Source organism: Theobroma cacao, chromosome 10, assembly GCF_053813885.1.
Source record: "Theobroma cacao isolate CCN51 chromosome 10, ASM5381388v1, whole genome shotgun sequence".
In the NCBI taxonomy this organism is placed as follows: domain Eukaryota; kingdom Viridiplantae; phylum Streptophyta; class Magnoliopsida; order Malvales; family Malvaceae; genus Theobroma; species Theobroma cacao.
This window is the reverse complement of record NC_142648.1, coordinates 7,519,112-7,538,099: the sequence shown is the minus strand read 5'-3', so window position 1 is coordinate 7,538,099 and position 18,988 is coordinate 7,519,112. Positions and strand designations below refer to the sequence as shown.

General features: G+C 35.0%; 1 long non-coding RNA gene and 1 other non-coding gene across 2 annotated transcripts; one reads left to right on the top strand and one right to left on the bottom strand.

The window, feature by feature from the left end:
- Positions 1 to 2,747: 2,747 nt before the first annotated feature.
- On the bottom strand, positions 2,748 to 2,854 carry LOC148760329 (small nucleolar RNA R71). The gene has a single exon (XR_016023311.1). It is a non-coding gene; the product is annotated as a small nucleolar RNA R71 (small nucleolar RNA).
- Positions 2,855 to 14,666: 11,812 nt separating this feature from the next.
- LOC148760328 (uncharacterized) lies at positions 14,667 to 16,729 on the top strand. The gene is made up of 3 exons (XR_016028854.1): positions 14,667 to 14,916; positions 15,568 to 15,646; positions 16,514 to 16,729. It is a non-coding gene; the product is annotated as an uncharacterized LOC148760328 (long non-coding RNA).
- Positions 16,730 to 18,988: the final 2,259 nt, after the last annotated feature.

Sequence of the window (18,988 nt, the reverse complement as noted above, 5' to 3'; positions counted from 1 at the left end):
GCAGATCCAATGGTAGTCCTCGATGAGATCAGCTATCTACAGTCTATACTGAACCTGAAATTGGTGGAAAGGAGTTGGGTGAGATTTTGCAATCCCAATGAGTAAACAGACATTATCATAAATATCTAAAGGCGAGTAAAATGGAGGCAAGTTTAAACAACAAATTTCAACCCATTTCATAATGTTTTCAATTTGTTTCTTAAACCATAAAATATTTGTAATTTACCAAAACAGTTGTTAAGGCTTATGTCTTTTATTAAAACAAGGCTCAAGCCAAAACTAATCCTCGGGGATGCCTTGGCCGAGGCATCTAACCGAGTCTGCCAAGGGTGTTAAAATATTCACACGTAAACACATTTTTATTTTTAAAACCAGCCGTTCCTTGGCGTTGGCCGAGTTACACATTCACGTGGGGGTTCGACGTGAAGTGAGCTCTAATACTACCCCGGGAGTTACCCTCCTCGCCTCTACAACCGAAGTAACTATATAACTGGGTTTACCGTGCCCCTCTAATAGGCAGTCCACGAAAACCCGTCACTGCAGTGACTAACCCACCAATTTTAATAAAATTTCGACAGTATAACGTGGCTTTTATTTATTTATCCAGCCTGCATAGTAAAATCAACTTACATAAATTTCCCAAATGCACTCACAAAATATAGCCACATATACTCATTTCTCATAAGCCATTCCTAGGAAAATATATATTTTTCAAGTCAATTTGCAGCCTCCAATTACTCAATTTCATTATCCATACAATATATTTTTATTTGTCACATTTATTCTTAAAATATCAAAAATCCCGTTTTAATCTCGTTCTCATTTCATAATATACATAAGGGCATTTAAAAATAAACTCTAGATAATTTACAATAATAATAAGTTTACTCACCGTTTGTACAAACTAAAAGCTTTCTAAGCGCCCCGATCACTACTCGTCGGGTATGACTTCTTTGCCTTTTTCGGAAGGCTCTCCTCCTAGACACATTACAAAAATTTACACAATTCATCACATTGATGCTAAATCACTATATAATTAACTTAAATCCTATACTAATGCATGGTATGAAATGCAATAGCCTAAAACGGCTTAAATGCGGTATTAACCTATTTTTGGCACTTTGCCCGATAAATTGCTAACGCGCTCCATTTTAGCTCTAAATCATCCCATTCTCTCTCCAACATTTCTAACCATTAAATATCAGCCAATAACCTTCTAAAAACAACAAAATCAGCTCACTCCCTTCCTTGGAAAATTCGGCCAAAAATGGGACATTAACTCGGTAAATTTTCTACTTTGTTTTTCTATCACGTTTAATCGTTTTTCATCATTTTCTCTTCATTTCCCTTAGAATAAAATCAATTCATCATCATTGTACAGCATTGAGCATCCAGCCAAGAGTGGGTATTGTGAAAATTTAATGATTTCTTGCCCAATTTAATTTCTAAACACATTTAACTAACTAAAACTATCAATTTAACTAAAAATTAAAACCTAAAAATTTCAATTTCTCTCCCCTAGAATTTCGTCCAGCCCTTGATATCACTTTTTGATCTCTCTCCTCAAGCATGCTAAATGGAAGTAAAGGCATAGGAAAGGTAGAAATCAAGCTAAAATCGAAAAATCTTACCGTTAGACGCGTAAACGGTCGAAAATCATGAATTTCTCTTTGAATTTTCTTGTTTCTCTTTGGTTTTTCTTTTTTTCCTCCTTTCCTCTCTATTTCCTCTCTTTTTCTTCCTTATGGCCGGCCAGCACTCAAAATTTGGGTTTAAATGGCTGACTTTTCATTAAAATAATATTATTTCATTAAAAAAATGCCATGTGTCACTTTCCCATTGGCCCATTTTAAAAATTTCATCCATTTGTTTCCAAATTTTCACCATACACTTGTCCCACATATCCATAGCTTAAATAAAATTCTCAGACTTATCCAAAGTCTCGGTGGAGTAATTTTGTGAAATTTACACTTTTGCCCCCGTAAAAGTCAAAAATTACATTTTTGCCCCAAAAACTGAAAAATTACCCATAGACATATTTTTCATCCCTTTTTCTCATACCATTCTCCAATTTGTCAAATTTGATCTAAATTCTCTCAAAATCCCAAATTTTGTCCGCGGGTGGTAAAATTACGATTTTGCCCCTACACTCCAAAAATCACCAGAATTAAACTTTTTCACTTCCTATCATTAAATTATACTCCAAATAGTTAATCTTGGTCAAAAAATTTCACTCCATGATGAAATTATTATCTTAGGTGGCAAAATAACGATTTTACCCTTGAACATCAAAATTTCCAATTTTACTCCAAATGAACCCTCGAACTCCGAACAATCATTTTTGTCATTCCTGAACTATAAAATATTAAATTTCATCCTACAATTCCTATTTGAACTAGTTCGAGGTTAAATCAACTCAAGTGTACCGTTAGGTACGATATCGGGTTTCGTCTTTTCTTATGTGCTTTCCTAGCATAATAACATGCTACTTAGTGCATGTATGTCATGACATGTATTTATAGGGTCGGGTTTTACATTCAATGTTTGATTTGTTTAGAAAGAATTTTTTTTGGAAATCCAGTTCACCCCCCTCTTGGATATTTTCCTTAGTATTATTGAGTTAACACATTCGTAGCAGAAATCATACAAAGTGTTGGTTAAATGCACTACCAGTCTGAAGTATCACAAGTTGGGATGACTTGATGTGAAAATTCTTAGGGAAGTTTGTTCCACCATCAAAGGCTGCAAAGCTAAGAAATGAGACCACATCTTTCCAACAATTTGATACAAAGTCCTTGTTTGAGGCACGAGAAAGATTGAAGGAGTTATTAAGGAGATGCCCATACCATGGATTGCCAAGGTGGTTAGAAATGTAGACTTTCTATAATGGGTTGAGAATTCAACTCAGAACCACCATATATGCTATAGCCGGAAGGGCTTTAATGGGGAAGACGAAAGAGGAAGCATATAAGCTGATAAAAGACGACATCTAACAATTATCAATGGCCATTTGAGAGGCCTAATTTAAAGAAAGGTGTTAGGGTATACGAGGTGGAAACAATAACAAACCTAGCTGCCTAAATTGCCTCCCTATCCAAAAAAGCAGATACCTTAGGAAGCAACATTCAAAACAGCCCCTTCCAAACCTGTGAGTATTGTGGTGGAAGCCATAAAATTGAGAGATGTCCTATGAATATGGAAATAGCGAACATTGTAGGCAACCAAACAACCCATATTCCAACATCTATAACCTTAGGTGGAGAAACTAGTCCACCACCCACACTTTTCTTGGAATAGTAATCCTAACCAAACACAACAAAGGAGCATTAAGTCGTTTGGTTTTACACCCCAAATGCATCAATTAGTCCAACCTACAAAGCCCACCCTTGAAGAATTATTAACCTCACTTATCCAAACCTAATCCACCTTTATGCAAAGCCAAACTACCATCATAAAGAACTTAGAAGTGCAAATAGGTCAAATAACAAACAGCTTACCAAATAACTTTAGCTTAATTTTAAAAGTTATTATTTTTCATAAGAGTTTCTTAATAGATTTTAAGCTAAAAAAAAAAAAAAACTAGGCCAAACAGGCACTTAGTCAAGAATCCTTAGGACTTTAATTAACTTGTAATGCATGGCTACGGTCAAGGTAACAGATGGAATATAATGTGGTTGAAATCACCCTAGGCACTAGGTAACATATAGAGCTTTAATCATAATCTCCAAGTACATCATTTCATCAACTTATGGCCTTTTCTTTGGTTCAACACTTTATTTTTTTATCATAATTTTACGCCCCTAAACTTATTTCTTTTTATAATAGGTGATGGGGTGATTTTTTTTCAACAACTTCACCTTTTCACCTTTGCATTTAGCCTAACATATTTTCTAAAACAATATATATGCTTAGGAGTAAGGGATGTAAACTTGAAAATTTTTTATTAGAGGCCAAGCTTAATTAATTATGTGTTTAACAAAGAAAAAGGAAAAATTAAGCTCAAAAGGTATACCAAAGATAAACTTATGCAAAGGTAAGCTTGAAAAGCTCAAATTGTCCAAAGATGGTTTAAATCATTTTCTTAACTAAGTATAGCCTAGGATTTTGCCTCAAGAGAAAATCAAACAAATTTTAGAACTAAATACATAATTCAAAATTTCACATCCACATGAATGTTCTCTAGATGTGCAATGATTTTAAGTAAAAGATACGATACTCAAATTATGGAAATCTCATCCTAACAATGAAGCTTAACATAAGAATTTATATAACACTTAAACAATATTCACATTTGCAAAAAATCAAGACAAGAATATAACTAGTTCTCATCATTGGATATGTAAATTAAAGAAATTGATGCAATTAAATCTAGCTCAAATTCTTAAAATGTGTAGCAAAATAAATGATCAGTAACTTAACTAAACTTAAAGTATAAAAACATAAATGCAAAAGGGAATAAAAACAAAGCTTAAAAACTAAAAAGTTCCCCCCTCCAAACTTAAAGTTAACATTGTCCTCAATGTTAAAAAGTAAAGAAGAAAAGTCAAGATTACTTTCTTGGTAGCAAAGATCCTTTAATCTTCCTCTTCATCTTCATTATATCCAAAGTTGTTGGGAGGATATGTTAAGGTGACAAAAATCTAAATAATAAAAAAAATTAATGGGAAAATCTGAAAAAAACTAACTTCAAATAAAAAGAGTTGGAGTTTAAAAAACTTGGGTTGCCTCTTAAGAAGTGCTTCTTTATAGTTACTAGTATATCTATGGCATCCCCTTTTGCACTTATTCATCCATAAAATAAGGCTTGAGGCTTAGTCCATTAATCATGAATGTGCCAGTTTCCTTACTATCAATCTCTATTATACCATAAAGATAAATCTTTACCACATTGAAAAGACGCAACTATCTTGCCTTGCATTTCCATGGAAAGAGTTTGAAGAGTGAATTAGAGAGTAACGTTTGCTATCTAACCTCAAAATCAAGACAGCTAGGAGGTGGTGAAAGATGATCCTCATGCGATTGCTTAGTTCTGATATGTGGAGCTGGTAGTTTTAACTCAAAAGTTAGTGCTTGCTCATTTGTAGGTGGAGAAATAGGCTTACTCATGCCCTCATCAACTAAATTCACTATAGAACAACAATCTATAAAGGTAGGATGCTTAATTGCTTTGAAAATATTAAACTCAACTACCTCTTTTCCAATTTGAAAAGTTATCTCGCCTTCTTTCACATTAATAATTACGCCCGCAATGGCCAAGAATGGATGTCTCCAGATTAGAGAAATTTCCACATCCTTTTCCATCTTAAGCACAATAAAGTCCACTAGAATGTAGAGATTCCCAACTTTAACCAACACATCTTCTATAATCCTAACAAGATACCTAATTGTTCTATTTGCTAATTATAAAGAAACTGTAGTAGGTTGTATCTCATTAAATTTAAGTTTCTTAGCAATAGATATAGGCATAATTGAAACACCAACACCCAAATCACACAAAGCTTTAGAAAATTTAAAACTATCAACAGTACAAGAGATAGAAAAACTCCATGAATCCATAAGCTTTAGTGGAAGCTTATTTGGATTATAGCACTACACTCTTCGGTAAGCGTAATTGTCTCCAAAGCTTCCAATTTCCTTTTATTAGTTAGAATGTCTCTCAAGAACTTAACATAACTTGGCATATGTTCCAAAGCTTCTGCAAAAGTCATATTAATATGGAGTTTCTGAAATACTGCAAGAAATCTCTGGAATTGCTTATCCAGTTTTTGCTTTTCAAAATGTTGAGGGAACGGTGGTGGTGGTTTTGTTGGATTTGATTGAGCTTTTTCACCTTGAGCTTGTTCCTTAGAATTTCCAACCATTGTTTCTTTTTCAACAGGTTTCTTTTTCAACAGGCTTACCTGGAGAATTTGATTGCATACTACTACCTTTGACCTCTTTCCCACTTTTGAGTGTGATTGCATTACAATGCTCCTTACCTTTTCTCCCAAGATTGGCTTTAGTATCACTAGGTCAAGTCCCCTAAGGCCTATTATTGATGGCATTAGCAAGCTAATCCACTTATGTCTCAAGATTTCAAATTGAAGTAGCGTGACTTTGAATGACGGCATCATTCTTTTCCATGAATTACAATAGTAACTCTTCAACAGATGGCTTTTTCTTAAGCATAGGAGCTCTAACTTAAGTTGGAATCCATGAAGAAAATTTGGATTTGGAGCTAATGAAGATCCTTGATTATTGTTTGAAGAAAAGTTCAGATGATTCTTCCAACTAGAGTTATAGGTGTTGGAATATGAGCCGTTTTGTTGCTTATTGAAATTCCCAACAAATTGAACTGGTTCAAAACTAACCTAGTAATGATCACTAAGATGCCTTTTTCATCAAATTTCTATAAAAGTAATAAGAAAAATCAACAATAATTACTCTTAAAGTAATTTAAAACAAAATAACATAAAATTAAACTAAAATAAATTAAATCAAACTAATCAACATGTAATCTAATTTAATTATGAAAAAAACCTAAATTACTCAAACCTAAACCTCAAATCTCAAAGACCTAGCTACTTAAGCCCATAAAATGTGTCAAAATAACTCTAGATAGTAGAGCTATCAGATCCTACCAAAATCAAGCATTAAATAACAAATCATGACATTCACATAAATCTTGAAATGGTGGAGACTTACTTATCCACATTCACGTTTCTCACATTTTATGGGCATTATATTATCCACATTCACTTTCTTAAAGAAATATCTTGTTACCCACACTAGCACGTAGGTCGGAGTAATTGAGGAACTTTTTAATTATTTTAAAAGGGCTTGTCTTCCATTGTTAAAAACTAATATGTAATAGAGATATTTACTTACATAATAGATTCGAAATCCTTGTCAAAATCATTTTTGCACAACCACTCAGGTTTATCAATTTTATCACAGCATTCAAATTATGCAATAAACACCAATCGATAAATCATGCTAACTTTACTGTATAACATACTTAAAAAGGTGCATCCACTCACCTTTGAAAAGTCGATTGCTACCAACATGCAAATTTTTAATCTAGTGAAATTCTTTGAGTTTCAACACGCGAATCTTTAATCTTTATTCTCTGAAATGTTGGTGCCATCATCCATGACAATCAAGACTTTGGCATAATCGAGCCTTTCTTGGTTATTAGTGCCAAAACTAGCTTTAATAACCTTTCCCCATAAACTCCCGATGCTATAGTAAATTTCATTATGGTAGAGATGGACAGGGACATTTTCAATTTTTAGCCATACTATTCTCTATTTCTCTTCCATAAAGTAGGGGTATGGGGTGATGGAATCAAACCGTAAGGAGAAAACATTAGAGTAATTAAAAAGAATGAAGGTCATTTCCTTAGCATTCATGAAGGTAATAAAGGCTTTGGATTCTTTAAGAGGTGTGATACTAATAGAAATACCATCATCATGGAGGCAAGATTGAATAAGCTTTAGAGACAATGCCTCTTTCTGTCACGACCCAAATCTTGGGCCATGACCGGCGCATGGGCCGAATAGGCATAGTCCACCAGACCCAAGCAAGTCTTATTAGAGATTCTCGATAATGCACTATACTCGTTCACCAATCCTTATTGGTGCTTAAACCATATTCTTTCGTATCATAACTTAAACCATAATTATAATAATCAGTTCAATCTTTAAAACATATAATCATAAGTATATACAATGAATTCTAAAATCTCCAATTTAATACTTATACCAAGGCCACTATTCATTTACAATTAAATAAACAAAGTGCTACGACTCGACCTCTAGCAACAAAGTGACTTGAAATGAAATGCTATGAAATGCCTTTACCTATTTGCAATGGACCACAAGTGCCGATGATTGCGCGCTAGGCCGATCACTATCTGTAAAAGGGAAATAAGGGGGTGAGTCTCACAGACTTAGTGATCATTGGCTCCGTGAGGAGGGAGTAGATGGGAAACAAGCAATAAGCAGACCATTTGAATGATAAAACCAAAATACTAAAATGCTAATCTTATAAGCCAAACCACAAGAAGGATATTTGTGCCTTATAAAAATAATATCGTAAAATCATAATACAATGCTTTCTTTGGCAAAACCATACCGAAAATAAGTGTAGCAGAAAGAGTTTCAATCACTAGAAACATCTTTTGCCATCAAAATATGAAATACATTATAAAGGTATGCACACTCCCAAAATGTGTGGCATGGAAAGAAATCAAAGTGTACAGCCACCTAAATCAACTCATACTTGTCAAGTAAGCACTGAAGGCTTTTACTTAAACAATAGGAGCTGCAAAGAAAATCTTAACTCTCCACCATGCAAGAGAGTATGCGTTGAAAACTCACAAGGCTCTTGAGTAGGAAACTATAACATCAACACGTGGACCCATTTCCACGTAATAACAATCTGGGAGTCTTACTCCACCGGATTCCCATAGCCATGGCACTCTCCACGATGTTGACTGACAACGGAGAATCAAGCGATCACTACCGCGCACATTCGAGAGTCTCACTCTATCGGATCACTTGTGTCCTAGCCAAGTATACATATCACAGGTCGTGCCCCCGCCATGCCTAATCTCCCTATCGGTAACCCAAAAGTTCTCTAGCTAGAGTTCACTCGTGCACGAGGGTCACACTTAACCGAAGTGACAGTTGGCCTACTCTCGACGCACTTGGTTTGTCAAAACCGTTTTCAAAAATTAAATCAAGGTTTCCAAGTCTTTTACTTAAAACCATTTGAAACCAAGGTTCAATAACCTTTCAAATTACTTTTCACATAAAAAAAGCATGGTGTATTCTCTAATACAAAGATTAGACTAAAACTGGTGCTCAAAACTTGCATTTTAAATCATTTAACTATTTCATTTTAACTATGTACATCTCCCACAAATACAAGGCACAGATTTTGAATGCAAAACAATATAAAAGGCTTGTTTCCTGATTCTTAAAACACTTTACGTATATAGCTCATCTATAGATATATCCAAAACAATTTTCAAAACAACTTGCATCCACAATTTCCTACGAGTTCTACCAACTCATGCTTTCCACAATAACAGTGTATAAATCATTGTAAATCCATTTAGAAATCTCTTATTGAGGCTAACAGCTCATGCTTTCCACAATTGCATTTAATGAAATCTAGCAACGTTTATAAAACGTATAACATTATATAGCTATGGAAATTTTGAAATAGGCACCCCCTACTCACCTTACAATAGCGGGACACTTCGTCGCTATTGCTTCGAGTGCGTATCTTGCTATTTCTACTTGCAGGTCACTCGTTACCTCACCCGGCACTCCACCATAGCAAACTTTCATAGCAACAAATTATAGTCAATACATTTAGTGTATATCATTTCCACTTCTCTTTCTCATTCAATCATGAATCCTCATTCTACTAACTTGCATCTTGACACGTTTTTGCTAAGGTTCTTCATATCGTTTGCTTGCGTGATTCTTTAGATTATAAGTACTGGCAACTTGTTTATAATGTTAGCACACATATTAATCCTTTCCAATGGTATCTATCAAGTTCAACTATCATTTTTGCACCAATAACCTCGCACATGGCAGCAATTATAAATCTAATTTCATCAAGCATTTCCTAAGTTCACATGTGCCACAATTTACATTTATATGCTGCCCACACTTGCACAATTATTTCCTCACAATATTAAACTAATCGTAGGCTTTAAAACATAGTGTTAAGCTTACCGCTTTCCCTTTCCACTTTGAGTCCATCATGTACCCATAGGTTTTTTGGCTTGTATGTCACCAATTTTCTCCAATCAAGCTAATCTTTGCTGCCACAAGACATTTCTCTTAGTCACTAACTCATTTTCAAAGATTACTCAAGCTAAAAACAAGAATCCTTACCTTTCCTTGCTTGAATCACCAAAACCAAGCCTTTTCTTCCTTTCTCTCTTTTTCTTTCTCCTTTCTTTCTTTCCTTTTTCCTCTCTTCCAACTAATCTCATCTATTTTCTTTCCAAAAGTACGGTTTTCCTTGCAAAACAAAGCCATTTTTCCTTTCAAATGCATGATGGCAATGTGAAAATGGCATGGAAGCATGAAAATGGTGTGGGAGCATGGAGGAGGAGAAGAAAATATCTTGTTGGTGGAGATAAGAACCGGCCATGGGATAAGGATGAAGAGCTTTGACTAAATTAATGACAAAATTACCATTTTACCCTCGAAAGTTTTCGCCCTTTTTAATTGTATCCTCCCACAATCTTTTAATTCCAATTTCTTTCAATTTTTCCTTCTTAACACTTGTATAAATAAAATATCAAGTTTATACTTTAACGCGGTATCACTGAAATATTTAAATATTTACTTACCCACGCTAGCTTTAATTAATAAAGACATGCGAGCCCCATTAGCGTCATTTTTCTCCAAAATTTCCTTGTTCTTCTTCTCCCCCACTTAGATTGACCATATACTTCTTCTTCATGAAAAATTTTGATACTGAATAAAATATTAATATTTTAATATTATTTTATTTCAAAAATTTTCATTTGTCTCCTTGGCTCCCAAAATGTCTTATTATGCCCCGATTCACTTCCGAATTACTTTTTATATCGTTAATTCATTCTTAATAAAAATATTATTATTTAATTACTATTACTTCACGTGCGAAATATTTTACTCTAAAATATTTTCTCCCTCCTTCATCACTCTTAAACACTATAATTAACTTCAATTGGTATCCGAAAAGTTCTATTAGTCAACATAGCAAAGTACGAGGTGTTACACTTTCGTGGTGGCAATGGCACTTCGCTTAAGCCATTCCATGTCTTCATCCGGCAGTGGGATGTTGATGAAGGTCATTTCCTTTTCAACCTCAGCATTTGGAATAAAATCACTGATTTTCATCCCTAGATTGGCACTCATCTCATTTTTGCCTTTGCTTCCTGTGTTGAGGGCTTCTTTATAGGATCTCTTGCAGGAGTTCCTCTCATCTATTTCTCTCCCCTGTTTTTTTTGCTTTTACTATTTTTCTCACCTGATCTAGTAGTACCCTGTTTTTCTGATATAACTATATTAACCACTATCTGGAGTCCTTCAATCACTTTCCCATCTCCCATTGAAATAGCACGACGCATTTCCCCAATGGAGCAATATCTAACAAAAGCAAAAATTGGTCTGTTATTTTTACTTGGATGTTTTAGCTTCCATAGAAAAATGTCAACGACCACCCCATACACCTGAAAAACCTCTTTGGTTTGTTTCCATGTAACTTAAGGACTAAGGTTTCCTACATCGACAGAGTAAAGCCGTTTCGCCAGTCGTTGAAATCTGCTCTCCAACCGTTCTGCCGTTCACTGCCGGTGCCTGCTTGTTGCTGTCCTTTGTCTCTTCTCATCGCTTTTTATTTTTTTCATCCTCCTAAAGAATTACCTGATCTATTAAAGTGTTCGAAACTTTTGCCAGGGGTGTGCATTTAGTTGGTTTGATTGGTTTAATTTGAAATTTTTGAAAACCGCGCTAACCAAACTTTCATAGAAGAGACTCAAACTGAACCAAATATATCTTAGAAATTGAAATAATCGAAATTAAATTGTATTTGTCGATCAGTCTGTTTAGTCAGTTATAAGTATATTTCATCACTTTTTTCAACAATTTTTAGCAACATTTTCAACAACATTTTTCAAGAAAAAGATAAGTAAAATTAATCATCTCCACATTTTAATCAAGATAAATTCAACCTATAAAGATATTACTGTTTATATATATATATAAAAATATATATATATCTATATATATATATATATATTAACTAAACTGTTTAACCAAAATTTTTTGTTTAATTTGGTTAATCAGGTTTTAACCAAAAATTGCTCACCCCTTGTCAATAAGCTTTCGAGAAAATTAAAACTCTCATGTCATTCGTCTTTAATTAATTATCCATTGGGATAACATTGCTGCCACCTTTCTATGTGCAAATCACGTGTTTCATATGAAACATCTTGCCTTCGTTTATCACTTCGTGAGAGAACACGTCAATTCTAATTTACTAAAAGTATCTTAAATTCCTACTTTATGATCAACTAGCTGATGGTTTAGCCAAACCTCTCTCTCAACAAAGTTTTTTGTTTCTAAGATCCAATATTGGTGTGGCAAATGGCTCCATCATGTTGCAAGTGTATGTAAAGGAGATTAGGTCTTCTCCAACCCATGCAGTATTCAATGCAGCGGGAGATCAAGCAAAGATGATGCAAACAAAACTAGTGCAACAACAAATCAAGATGAACTGATGCAACGGTAAGCTCTAGAACATGCTAGATCCAGACAGCAGCGGACCAAGTCCTTGGGCCTATAAACCGCAGATTACCGTCATCAACCGGAGCTTATCCAATGAGGCAGCAAAAACTCAAAGCTGTAAGCTTCATTCTTTCCAAGAGTGCACAAGCGGTAGATCAAGGCTCAAGGTTTATCCACTATAGTAGCTTAAGAATGGGAACTTTAAATCAAGGATCAAGCCAAAAACTCAAACATTGCAGATCAGAGAATCATCTTTTGTTGTGCAGTTTACATTTAAATCATTAGTATATATAAGTCTAGCCAAATGTCTTGTATCCTGTACAGTTCAATACAATTTAACCAAGTTCAAAGCTATATTTTTCTATTCTTTCATACAAGATGTTTAAATGTTGTGTATGGGAAAATTTTTGGACAATCTACTTGCAAGAACACTTGGAGTGACTATAAAATGTTGCTTCCAAATAGAAGTAAGCAACCCAACAACCAATTTTCACCTCGTAGGCTGAAGAAAGACTTGGGCAGTGGTTGTTCTAAAATGGAAATCCTTTGCTCCTAAAGCATGCCTCATTATTGGCGCTGTTAACATGATTTTGGCACGTTAGCAATCATAATATAACAGCAAATTATAGTTTTGAAGAACGACTGTGCCATCCTACGATATTTAGTTTGACTCAAATTATTAAGTATGTTCTTCTTGTTAAACATTCGAATTGGTTTTGGAATTTGGCATCTAGAGCTAGGAGTTTGATTTGATAAAGTAATTCGGCGGAGGAATTCCGTTCAATCGTCTATGGTCATTACCTTTGGACCTCTAATGACACAGATTATTGTTTCTAGTATTTTGGCAAAATTTGTCAAGTTTTTCATATTAATTTTCTCCAACCTAAGCTAAAGGAAATTGTTAGAGAATCCACGAAAATTAAAATCGGGGGTCAAAGCTACAATCCCCTACTTTCATACTATTTTAGAAAGTTCTATTCAATGACACCACAAACATAAATCCATCTTAGTAGAAAGCTTAAGAAGTGTATATATATATATTTGAATTTGTAAAAAGAGATTTGAACCCTACTCTTTTAAGTAGGAAAATCATACACCAAATAATAAATCAAATATTCAGATGTGATTAAGAAATATATATTAGAAGCGAATGAAACAGAAGACACATAAATGTTGATATTAAAACAAGCAGAACCCTTAATTCAAACTACCAGGATCTAAACGTTAATAATATCACTTTGTGCAATAGCAATCTTGAATAAAGATGGCGGCCCAAGGCATATTCAAAGAATCAAAATTGTCTCTTCCGGAATTGTTTTGGAAGAGAAAGGTGGTGTGTAAACAACTAAAATGAGATGCACTACAAAATAAATAGCATTTTTCAATAAAATATTTTGTCAGAATATTCTAATATATATTCATTCGATTTTTGACAGAATTTCTATGGTCAGAAATTGATCGGTAAAGAATGTGGTGCCAAATAAATGCTAAAAGTGCTGAAATTTTTTACTAAAATTTTTGTCCAAAATTCACTTTCTTGACCTAAAAAAAATTATTTTATTTTTAAAAAATATTTCTGACAAAATTTTCGACTTTAAAACCCTAACGGATTTATTCCCATATCTCTAAATCCATTTCTCATTTTGCTCTTGCCCTGACGCTTCCCCTTTCCTCCGTCCTTGTTGGCATTGCTGACCAGCCTTCCCCGAAGACACCATCGTTCTTCCTTACTATCGCCTCAGCACCTTATCTTGTAAGCAATCTTATACCCGCTTGACGGTAGCCAAACCACCACCAGTTTTAATCAGTAATTGCCATTTTCTCCCTATTTTTTGAATACTTTTTTCTGAAACCTATTGTTTGAATCATTTTGAGTATGAAGTTGTCAAACCATGCTTTGTAAAATAATTATAATGTCATTCACATGCTCGATAGAATGTTTGTATATTTAGGAAGTTCGAGAAATCGTTAAAAGACGATATTGCCCCTAATGGTATCATTGAGTCAATTAAGCCTCGAACTAGTTCAAATAGGAATTTTAAGGTGAAATTAAGAGTTTCACAGTTCAGGGATGACTCAAAATGGTAATTCGGAGTTCGAGGATCAATTCGGAGTCAAACCAGAATTTTCACTATCTAGGGGCAAAATCGTAATTTTACCACCCGAGGACGAAATTGAATTTTTCGAGAGAATTTAGATCAAATTTGATTCAATGGAGCATGATATGAGTATAAGGAGTGAAAATTATGCATTTTGGTAAGTTTTCAATTTTTGGGGCAAAAATGTAATTTTTCACTTTACAGGGGTAAAAGTGTAATTTTTAAAAATTTGCTCCACCAAAACTTTGGAAAAGTCTAGAAATTTCATGGAAGATATGGATAAGTGAAGAGGATTGAGTGGTGGAAAAAGAAAGTCAAAAAGATGGCTAGAAAAAAATAAAATAATAAAATATTCAAAAAATAAATAAAATAATAATATTTTATTAAGCCTATTAAAAGGCTTGCAAATTCCAGAATTCTTCATTTGGAGGGTCAGCCAAAACCAGCAGGAGAGAGAGAGAAATAAGAACAAACCCTAGAGTGAGAAAATTCAAAGAAAAAGTGTGATTTTTCAAGGAATCAAGTGTTTAAAGGTATGATTTTTCAAGCTTAGCTTAAGATTTATCATTTTCATGCATTTCTCATCATTTTCCATGGTTGAATCATGTGATTTGAGGATGAATTCAATTCTGGAAAAATGGGTTAGGAGAGAGAAACTTGTTAGATTAATTTGATTTTAAGTTATGTTAGTGTTTTAAGTTAGTTTAGCATATTTAGGAACAAAACAACAAGAAAAGAATTTATTTTCCTCCATTACCATTATTGGCTGAATTTTCTAGGGGAATATTGGCTGATGATCTTGATGTTTACTTGAGCAATTATGATGAATAATGATGAATTATGAGTCTAGAAAAATAATGGAAATTTTCGGAGCAAAAATACGAATTTTTACCCATTAGGGGTATTTTCGTAATTTGTTATCGGGACTGATAATTTGCACCACACTGAGGGACATTAAGTCAATTTGGGTGCAATTGAGGTATAGAAACTGAAAAAAATTAATTTGAGATTAAATTGGACGCGTTAGTAATTTAATCGAGTAATAGGCCGAATTAGGTTAGCACCGCATTTAAGCGGTAGTCGGATAAGTTGCATGTTATATCATGCATATATATCGAGCCTGAATTGATTTTATAATGGTCAAGCATTGATGTGGTGAATTATGTATTGTACATTGTGGATAGGTGGTGAGCAAATTACACTGGTAAAGTACCAAAATTGTGCTTGAAGACTGGGATTAGGAGTACATCGACTCCTAGAACTGTGAGTGGACAATTTATCGTCTTAAATATCTAGAGTTATTATACTTGTTTGATGCTTTTATTGAATGGTGAATTTAAATTATAAAATATTATGTTTTCCAATTAAAATGTTTTTTAATAAAAAATGAGATTTATACTGGTTTTGAAATCAAATATTGTTTTGGGAAAATTGAGTATATGGAGACTGTGTTGAAATTTATGATTTTATATGTTATTGAAATTGGGGCTTATGACACTATGGTAGCATGATGGCTAAATTTTTGGGGTTGGCATGAAATATATGAACAATTTTGGATTGGTCTCGGTAGACTAGATTACATTTTATTCGCCATATTATGCTACTGCAATTTTTATGGGTCTGGTGGTATATTAAACGGTCACTGCAGTGGTGGGGGTTTTCGTGGACTGCCTATGAGAGGGGCACGGTAACTCAATTATATACTTACCTCCGGGGGGAGATGTTGGGTGAAGTATCTCCTGAGGTATGATTTGAGTGCACCTCACGTTCGGGCCACCACGTGAGAGTGAGACTCAGCCAACGCCAAGGAACGGCTGTGTGTTAGATGTGAAAACATGTTTATGGGTATGGGTCATTGAACAGCCTTGGCGGTCTCAGTGGGATACCTTGACGAAGGTACCCGCGAGAATGATATTGGCAGGGGCCAAGTTTAAAAAAATTCATAAGTCGGGGAAATTTTGATGAAAAGAAATTATTTGGTATAGATTGAAACGAATTTTGTGTTATGAACATTATTGAGATATAACGTTTTTATATTGTCTCCATCTACTCGGCTTTAGATGCTTTTGATGGTAATTGTTTACTCACTGGGATTATTTAATCTCACCCCTCTTCCTATCCATTTTTCAGGCTCAGGACAGTTTGTTGATAGTTGATTAAGACGATAATTAATCTCGGAGTTGCATCATAGGAAGTAAGGGTTCGTAGCTCTACACCTTCTTGGTTAGTTGGGGGCCCACGTGTCACTGTAAACGAAATTTCATACTTTAATTATCTTTATTACTATACGAATAAATTTATTTTACTCTTACGCTACAAAAGTTATTTTAGGAAGACTTTGAAAATATTGTGTTTTAAGAAAATAGAATATTTTATTTAATGTTTTTATTATATTCAAATAGCTATGATTTTACTTTAAACGAATGTTTTAGACTTCAAAATTTAATTTAAATCATGAAATATGTGTTTCCACTTACATATTACATTTTTTCGGAATTCGAAATTTCAAAAAAAAGAAAATGATGAAAATGCCCCAGTAAGCTAGAAAATAATATTTTTATTGTTTTGAGTTGGAAACAACTTATGATTTCTTGAAATGCGAGATTTAATAACTGTTGCTCACCGGGGAGATGCGGAAGTTGATGCTAAGCCTTGCGGGGTTTCGATCGGCATTCGGGGTAATGAGTGCTTATCGGGACGTCGCGGCGGTTGTCACGGGCCCGATGGGAGTTCCGGGTCGTGACAATTAGATTGGTATCAGAGCATGGTTTAAAGATCAAAGATTTTGATTTTAAAGCTTTGGATTTCAAAGTTTTTGATTTTAAAGTTGTTTTAAGAAATCCACACTGACACTGCGTGGCCCAAGTTAAGTTAAGTTAAGTAAGTCAAGTTAAGTTAGGTTATATCGAGTTAGTTGCATATAGAATTTAAAGTCATCTAAGTCTATTCCATTTCTTATTGTAGAGTACCATGCCTCCTCGACGTGGGCGTCCACCTCTCTATAGGTCAGTAGGGAGGGGAAGAGGCCGTGCTAGACTTAGTCAGTCAGATCCCGTGGAAAGGGAGTCTGCTGCACCTACTTTTCGAGCAGCACCTGTTGTTGAGCCTACTGAGATTCCTCCACCTCCTCCACCACCTACTGCTACTCCTGGTGTTCATGCCATGTCTCTTGAGGCAGTCCAGGTATTAGCAGCTTTTCTTAATGTCATTATGGGCCAAGCTCAAGCTGGTCGAGTCCCTCATACTGTTCCCCCAGCAGTATCTCCAGTGCCACCACCACCACCTCTTGTTCCACCACCAGTGCCAGATGTCTCCATTTCCAAAAAGCTTAAGGAAGCTAGGCAGCTGGGTTGCACTTCTTTTATTGGTGATTTGGATGCAACTGCAGCTAAAGATTGGATTACTCAGGTAACGGAGACATTTGTGGATATGAAATTGGATGATGATATGAAGTTAATGGTGGCCACAAGATTACTAGAGAAGAGGGCTCGTACATGGTGGAGCTCGGTAAAATCACGTTCCATTACTTCGTTGACTTGGATAGACTTCCTACAAGAATTCGACGGTCAATACTACACCTACTTTCATCAAAAAGAGAAGAAGAGAGAATTCCTAAGTTTACAACAAGGGAATTTAACCATAGAAGAGTACGAGGCTCGTTTTAACGAGCTGATGTCATATGTGCCAGACCTGGTGAAGTCTGAGCAAGATCAAGCTAGTTATTTTGAAGAAGGGCTCCGTAACGAGATCAGAGAGAGAATGACTGTGACAGGCCGGGAGCCTCATAAAGAAGTTATACAGATGGCTTTAAGGGCCGAAAAACTCACGAATGAAAATCGAAGAATGCGAGCTGAGTTTGCAAAGAGGAGAAACCCGAATGTATCCTCTATTCAACTGCCCAAAAGAGGTAAGGACACATCTGCTTCTGAGAGTACTGTTTCTGTTTCGATGATATCTCCTCGACCCCCACTTTCACAGTTACAGCAGAGACCTCCGAGATTTAACAGGTCTGGGATGAGTAGTACTTCCGAGAAGAGTTTTGGAGGTTTAAATAAATGCGAAAAATGTGGGAGATATCATGTTGGGGAGTGTTGGGGCATAAGATGCTTTCATTGTGACCAGCCGGGCCACATTAGAAGTGACTGCCCACAGTTAGGACGGGCTACAGTAGCTGCTCCATCCCCACTAACTCATACGGATATGCAGAGGAGAGATTCCACTGGAGTACACCCGAGGCAGGGGGTAACTGTACGATCTGAAATGGGTAGCAACACCCCAGCACAACCACCTTTGAGGCCATTGACTCGTTCTTCAACAAGAGTTTTCGCTGTAACGGAAGATGAAGCACGAGTTCGATCTGGAGAAAGTGAGTGAAAAGTTAGACGAAGGTGTAAAATAGTGATAGGGGATGTAAATACCAAGTGACGGACGTGTAAATAAAGGTTTCAAGAATAATATAGTAAATGAGTTCATATGGAATATGGTTGTAAGAATTTCTTACTATATTGTGGAAATTAGAACTCAAAAATACTTGAGGTATACAAAGTTCAAATGAACTTAAATCTTAAGCAATAAATTGATGTTGAAATACAAGAAGGATACAAA